This window comes from Chiloscyllium plagiosum, unplaced genomic scaffold (assembly GCF_004010195.1).
Source record: "Chiloscyllium plagiosum isolate BGI_BamShark_2017 unplaced genomic scaffold, ASM401019v2 scaf_15137, whole genome shotgun sequence".
In the NCBI taxonomy this organism is placed as follows: Eukaryota; Metazoa; Chordata; class Chondrichthyes; order Orectolobiformes; family Hemiscylliidae; genus Chiloscyllium; species Chiloscyllium plagiosum.
Window position 1 is genome coordinate 688 of NW_025214009.1, and position 6,674 is coordinate 7,361.

Below are 6,674 nucleotides of genomic sequence, written 5' to 3' on the forward strand. Positions count from 1 at the left end.
AATTCCCTCCATGAATAAAGGAAATCTACTGCAGAGCTCACACAAAGGGCATTCTTACCCTGAGTAAACTCTCCCATCACATTACCCAACATATCAGCTAAAGCAGGATTCACTGCGCATGTTCTAGTCAACAAAGTGACCCCGCGTGATTGATGTCAGCACCGGACCAATGAAAGGACGGTGGGCGAGGCTGGAGGACCAAGCGGGAGGTTGGTCTTCCAACCAATCAAAGTGAATGATGGGCGGAGCTAAACTAAATCATGTGATCACCCTTCGCGCGGCGCAGAGTCGCTGTAATGAAGGCTCGGCAAGTTATGGAGAGAAAGGATACGGTAAGGAAAGAAATAAACAGGGAAACCGGAGAAAAACTGTGTTGCTACGAGCGGAGAGGTTTTACAAACAAATTGTGCACGTCGGAAAACACAAATTTGAACGTCCCAGTCCCGTGTTTGCAGTAAATGGGGAATTGCCTCAGCGCGGCTGCAGGCCTGAGTGAGCGCCGCCATCTTTATTCGGGACAACGATTCACTGGACACGTGCAGCGCCGCCATCTTTGTAGGGGGCAAGGTGCAGCCAGGCGCATGTGCAGCCTTTCTCAGAATAGAGTCATTGTGATCACAGCAGCCAATACAGCTCTGATTCACCTCTGGGCTCCCTCAAAACCACTTTGTCAATATCTAGCTTCCTTAGTCTCGAACCATGGGTGTAATTTTGGTCTGTTTAGTACTGTATTATTACTTTTATAGACCCTTTGTAAATTAGTTTTTCACTACGGCCCAGCCCCTGACCATGTGCTGCTCTATTATCAGATTACTTTTTTCTTTTTCATTCCCTGTAATCCATTTTGCACTCCCTGAAACATCAACAGATGTTTCTCCTTCCACAGATACCAGTGATTAATGCTAAAGCCCTGTTGCCTGTGGAGAGGGTGATGTTTGACTTTCTTGTACAGCTGCAGTTTGTGTGGTGAAGGTGCTTCCACAATGTGGTTGGGTAAGAGACATTACAGAGTATTCACTCAGCAACAGTGATGATTTGAAGATAATGTCCAAATCAAGAACAGTTTGTAGTTTTATCATCATGCTTATTTCATAAAAATACTATTAAGAACTTTAGATATAAGGCCAGAGATGGACATTTTAAGTCAGGTGACCAAAAGCATTGCCAAAAAGCAGATTTTGAGGGATGTCTTAAAGGTGGAAAGCAGACCTATGAGGTTTTGTCTGCAAATTCCAGACCATGTTGCTTTAGTAACTGTAGAATCAGCCACACAGTTGAAGTAATGAATTAACCAATCATTGGGAGTCTCGAAGAAAATGGGTTGAGACCTCGACAAAGGAAGTGTGGTGCAGGGAGCTAGGGATGATCACAGCCAGGAATCAAATCAAGAATGAGAAATTTAAATTGTTGTTGCTTATGAATAGGAGCCTTTTGACTGATGAACATGTTTGGGGAGAAGTGAGCATGTGGGCGATAGAGCTTTCAATTTTTCTTGAGACTGCAGGGAGGTTGAATTTGGGAGGCTGACCAGGAGTGTGTTTGGATAATTAAGTCTGGAGATAACACACGATGGAATGAGAGTTTCAGTATATGAACTGAGATGAGGGTGGAATCAGCTAGAAATAATGGTGTTGGAGTGGGGCTGGGCTGTCACTCTCGCCTCACCTCTGGATTCAGCTGGTTGTCAGGTTGTGAATGAGGGCGGTAACACAATCGGGAGCTGAGTGGCCTTGGTGGTGCCTAAAACGAGTGTCGCTCAGCTGGCTGTTGCTGAGCAGCTGCTGCTTGATAGCCCTGTTGATGACATCTTCCATCACTTTACTGCTGATGAAGTGTGGACTGACAGAGGGAAATTGCTTGGGTTGGATTGCCCTGTGTTTTTGTGTTGAACATCCCTGGACAATGTTCTACATTGCCAGTCGATACCAGTGCTGGAGCGGTACGTGGCTTGGTGGATGGCAAGTTCTGAAGCACAAGCTATCAGTATTATTTCCAGAATGTTAGCAGGATCCATAGCCTTTACACTACTTAACCATTTCTCGATATTATTCGAACTAAATTGAACTGGCTTAAAGCTCACATCTGTGACGTTAGGAACCACTGGAGAAGGCTGAGATGGATCATCGATAGTCCTGCTTGGTAGCTTCACCAGGTTGGCACTTCATTTTTAGGTCTGTCTGGTGCTGCTCATGGCATGCTGTTCTTTCCTGTCCATTGTGATGGGTGAGTGCGGGATGTACAAATCCATGAGATTACAGATTGTGCTGGAGTACAGTTCTGCTGCTGCTGTTATCCCACAGTGCCTGAGACCTACATCTGTCCCATTTAGCAGGGTGATAGTACCACTCAGCACAATGGAGGTTTTTCTCAACTTGAAGGTGAGGCTTTGTCTCCAAAAAGACTGTGGGATGGTCGCTCTTACCGATACTGTCATTGACAGATGCATTTGCAGCTGGCAGATTCATACTGATGAGATCTAGTATGTTTTTCCCTCTTGCTGGTTCCGTTACCGCCTGCTGCAAATCCAGTTGAGCAGCTATGTCCTTGAGGACCCGACCAGCTCAGTCAGTAATCCTGCTGCTGAGCTACTCTTGGTAGAGGACATTGAAATCCTGTACCCAGAGTAGGCTTGTCACTATTTTATTGCCTCAGTGCTTCCTCCAAGTGTTATTCAACATGGAGGAGCACTGATTCATCAGCTGTGGGAGCACGGTACGCGGTAATCAGCAGGAGCCATGAGACGTCCTGGTGCCCAAAGTCAATGCTGAGTACTCCCAGGGCAAATGGTTCCTGTGTGTACACTACTGTGCCGTCACCTCTGCCTGGTCTGCCCTGCTGGGGTGACAGGACATATCCAGAGATTTCAGGAGAAAGTGAAGACTGCAGATGCTGGAGATCAGAGTCGAGAGTGTGGTGCTGGGAAAAAAAACAGCAGGTCAGGCTGATGAAGGGCTTAGGCTCGAAGCGTCGATTCTCCTGCTCCTCGGATGCTGCCTGACCTGTTGTGCTTTTCCATTATCACACTCTCTATCGAGGGATGGTGATGGTGGTGTCTGGCCATTATCTGTAAGGGATTACTCTGTGAGTATGACTATGTCAGGCTGTTCCTTGACTAATCTGTGCGACAGCTCGCCACGTTTTGGCCCCCAAAAAAACAGATGTTAGTGAGCAAGATGTTGCAGAGTCAAGAGGGCTGATTCTGTGGTTGTATTTCCTAATGCCTTGTTAGATGCCAAGTGGTCCATCCAGTTTCATTCCTTTGTTGAGACTTTGCAGTGATTAATACAGTGAGTAGCTTGTTGGGCGACTGTCAGGTTGGCAGGACTTTTTTCACCATTGACGATGGTTCCATGGAGATCAGGAGATTCCTAATTCCAGTTATTTTCTCTTGAATTCAGATTCTACCATCTGCCGAGCTGGGATTCGAACAAGGACTTCAGTTGTACATTTTAATATTCTGGATAAAAGTTAAATATGTTAGGTTTGTTCACTCGTTTTAAATATGACTAACCCTGGTTTTGTTTCTTTGTAAAACCCTGTCCATCATCCTGTCTCCTTCATCCTTCCCTCCAACAACAAGAGCAAGGAGCACATTGAGTTTCTCTGTCACTAAAACTGAGACAATCCGATCAGCTGCCTCTGCTGCTTCCCTCCCTCCCACTAGCCCACCGAGACAAACTGCCTCACATGGTGTTCATGATTTTTGTCCCAAACTTATACCTTTCTCCAGTCTCTTGTCAAGCCTTATCAGAGCTCATCTTGATCTTTTACTAGTCTCACTAAACTACAGACATTCCAACTCTGTTTCCTCCTCATCACTCCCCCTCGCCAATTCACAGGTATTGTTACTTGTTCTGTCTGTCTGTCTTTTCTGGTTATGTCCTTCTCATCCATTCTGCAAAAAAAACTAACATTTGACCTCATCATCATTTGTAAATCCTGCTCCATCTCCACTCTCCCGTTCCTTTCTGAATTCCTTGTATTTGAGTGTCCCTCAAGAATCTATCCTTGGTCCCTCCTCTTTCTCACCTACGCACTGCCAGGAGGTGACATCGTCCAAAAGCACAGTGTGAGGTTTCACATGTACGCTGACACTGCCCAGCTCTCCCTCCGCACCATCCCTCTCCATTGCTCCACTGTTACTCTGTTATCAAACTGCTTATCACATTCCCAGTACTCGATTAACTGCAATTTCCTCCAAAGAAACATTGTTACGGTTAAACCCATTACCTTCAGTTGCATTTACAAATTCCTTTCCCTTACTGCTGAGCCCCTCCCTCTGACTGGGTGCAGTCTGAGATAGAACTAGACTCTTCACAACATTGCTGTCGTATCTGACCTCAAGGTGACCTTCTGATCAGACATCTACGCAATCACAAACACCAGGAATTCCAATTTCTAAAATGTTGCTTGTCTCCACCTGTGGTGTAAAATTCCAAGCAGTGGAATGTGGTGAAACGGTTAAAAATTATGTCCCAATACATGTGTGAATCTAACCGGAATGGAGGTGTTGCTTAGTCCCGTGTGAATCATCTTATCTGTATGTAACCAGAATGGAATGTGTTTTTTAGCCTTGCTCTGCTGTTCACATGAATGTTTATATCTGGAAAAGAGTATATCAGCTGGAAAAGTCTCCAGTTCGGTGAGTCTGCTCCGGGGTTACGTTTAACCGCCGAGCGTGGGTTGTTGGCAACCGCTCTACGAGAACTGACGGCTCCCAGTTTTGGTAACATGTAGAGTGAGTATAAGCCAGACCCGTTCTGGCGACGCTGCGGGGAATAAAATGCCCATATTCTAGCAGACTCGCCTCTTGGTCGTTTGTTCTGTGTCAGACTACTCTCCTACGAACCTGACCTTGAGAATTTTTTAAAACACCACCTCACCCCAGCTCCATTGCTACTGAAACCCCTTACCCGTGTCGGTGTTACCTTAAACTTGATGAATCTGAAATGAACCCTTGATTTCGTGACTGACCCAGAATCTGCTAGCTTTCAGTGTTTCCAGCACAATTACCCCCCCGCCCCCCTTTGTGGTACAGCTTTCTGCAGTTTTCACCATGTAAGTAGCACTCTGTTCTCTTATTATCCCCTCCAAAATGACCGACTTCACTTTTTCCCAAATTATACTCCATCTGACAACTTGTTGCCCCCTTCTCCTGTGCATCTCTCTCTCTTCACCATCCTCTTAGAACTTTACAGTTATGCCTTTTCCAGGAGTTTCTCCCCCCCCCCCCCCCAAACATTTACTGGGAGCACTGGACAGTGTGAAGCTTGCAGAGTGCTCTGTTTTTAGAGATACTCTATGGGAGGATCTAACTGCCAATTGGTCAGAATGGAGGCAACTTGTCCATCGAGCTGCATGAGCCTTTCACACCCCATGTCTTATTGATGAGGCACAGCGGCAGCACCAAAGGAAAAAAAAAGAAGCAAATCCTGCTCTCCACATCTCACTGACTCTTGGAATATTCTGTCCCATATGTCAAACATCAGCCCTGTTCAGTCACAAGAAATTCCAAGGTGGAAACTCCTAGAAACCCACATAGATTTCCCCCTGAACTGACTGCTGACCTCCACAAGGGGTAATGTGTCCAGTCATCCTGGGCCAGGAGGAGGGGATGGTGCGAGTTTCTAACCTGAACTGACAGAGATGGATTTTATAAACTTGTATTACAGGATACTACAGGTGGACATTCAGCTGGTAATCTCAGTCATTGTAACACCTAACTCTGATTGAATTAGTCAATTCATCAGGACCTGGATATTCTCATTGTGTGTGAGTATTGTGTTCCATCTGAATCCCATTTGCTGCATAAAAGTTCTCCTTTGAATCTTCCCAAACCTTGAATGTGTGTCCTGTAATCCTTGTATAATGAGCTGATGGGTGTAAGGTTTATTATTATAACGGGTAACTTTTCTAAACCTCTGTCACAGCTCCTCTCAATTGCCTTTGCTATAAGGAGAACACCTCAGTTTCCCCAAACCCCTGATTCCCCAATGCCTATTTGCTCTCTATAAGGCACACATCGGATTGTGTTGGAACATTCGCCACTTGCCTGCATCAGTGCACCCCCCAACACTATTAAAGAAAGTGAACATCCTCCAGGACAAAGCACTGTGCCTGAGTGGTGTCCCATCCACCTCCTTCAGCATTCCCTCTCCCCACCCCAGAGACACAGTGGCATCACTGTGTAAAAGGTAAAGACAGCATTGTCCTACCAGACCATAGGGCTGCTCTCTCATTAGGGAGGAAACTTGAGCCCCTGGAAGAAACCCATGCAGACACTGGGAGAATGTGCAAGTCCCACAGAGACAGTTGTCCAAAGCTGGAATTGAACCTGGGGTCCTGGCAGCAGTACTAATCACTGTGCCACCCTAAAATTGTAATTTGATTCACAACTACCACTTCCTCTGATAGTTCATTCCACACACAAACCATTATCTGAACAAAAATAAAAAAAAATTCCCGAACGCCTTTTTAAAGCCGTTCTGCTGTCACCTTAAAAGGTATGTACCCAGTCTTGAGTCGCGTCCCTTCCTGGAAAGGACACCTGCTGTTCACATTACTGATACCACCCCTCCATGATTTGATAAACATTTAATAAGATCAGTCCTCAGCCTCCTGCGCGCCAGTGAAAGAAGTCGCAGCCTATCCAGCCTCTGCTTATAATTCAAACT

The 6,674-nt window shown here is 45.8% G+C and overlaps 1 long non-coding RNA gene across 4 annotated transcripts in view; it reads left to right on the forward strand.

The window, feature by feature from the left end:
- Positions 1-232: 232 nt before the first annotated feature.
- The window catches only part of LOC122547776, a 28,350-nt gene continuing 21,908 nt past the window's right edge, over positions 233-6,674 (forward strand). The window contains exons 1-3 of one of the 4 annotated variants that reach the window (XR_006311085.1): positions 233-332; positions 3,399-3,481; positions 5,673-5,772. This is a non-coding gene — a long non-coding RNA (uncharacterized LOC122547776). Of the gene's footprint in view, positions 333-953; positions 994-3,398; positions 3,482-5,672; positions 5,773-6,674 lie in introns of those variants that run through there. The other 3 variants (XR_006311084.1, XR_006311086.1, XR_006311087.1) reach the window with 3 other exon arrangements.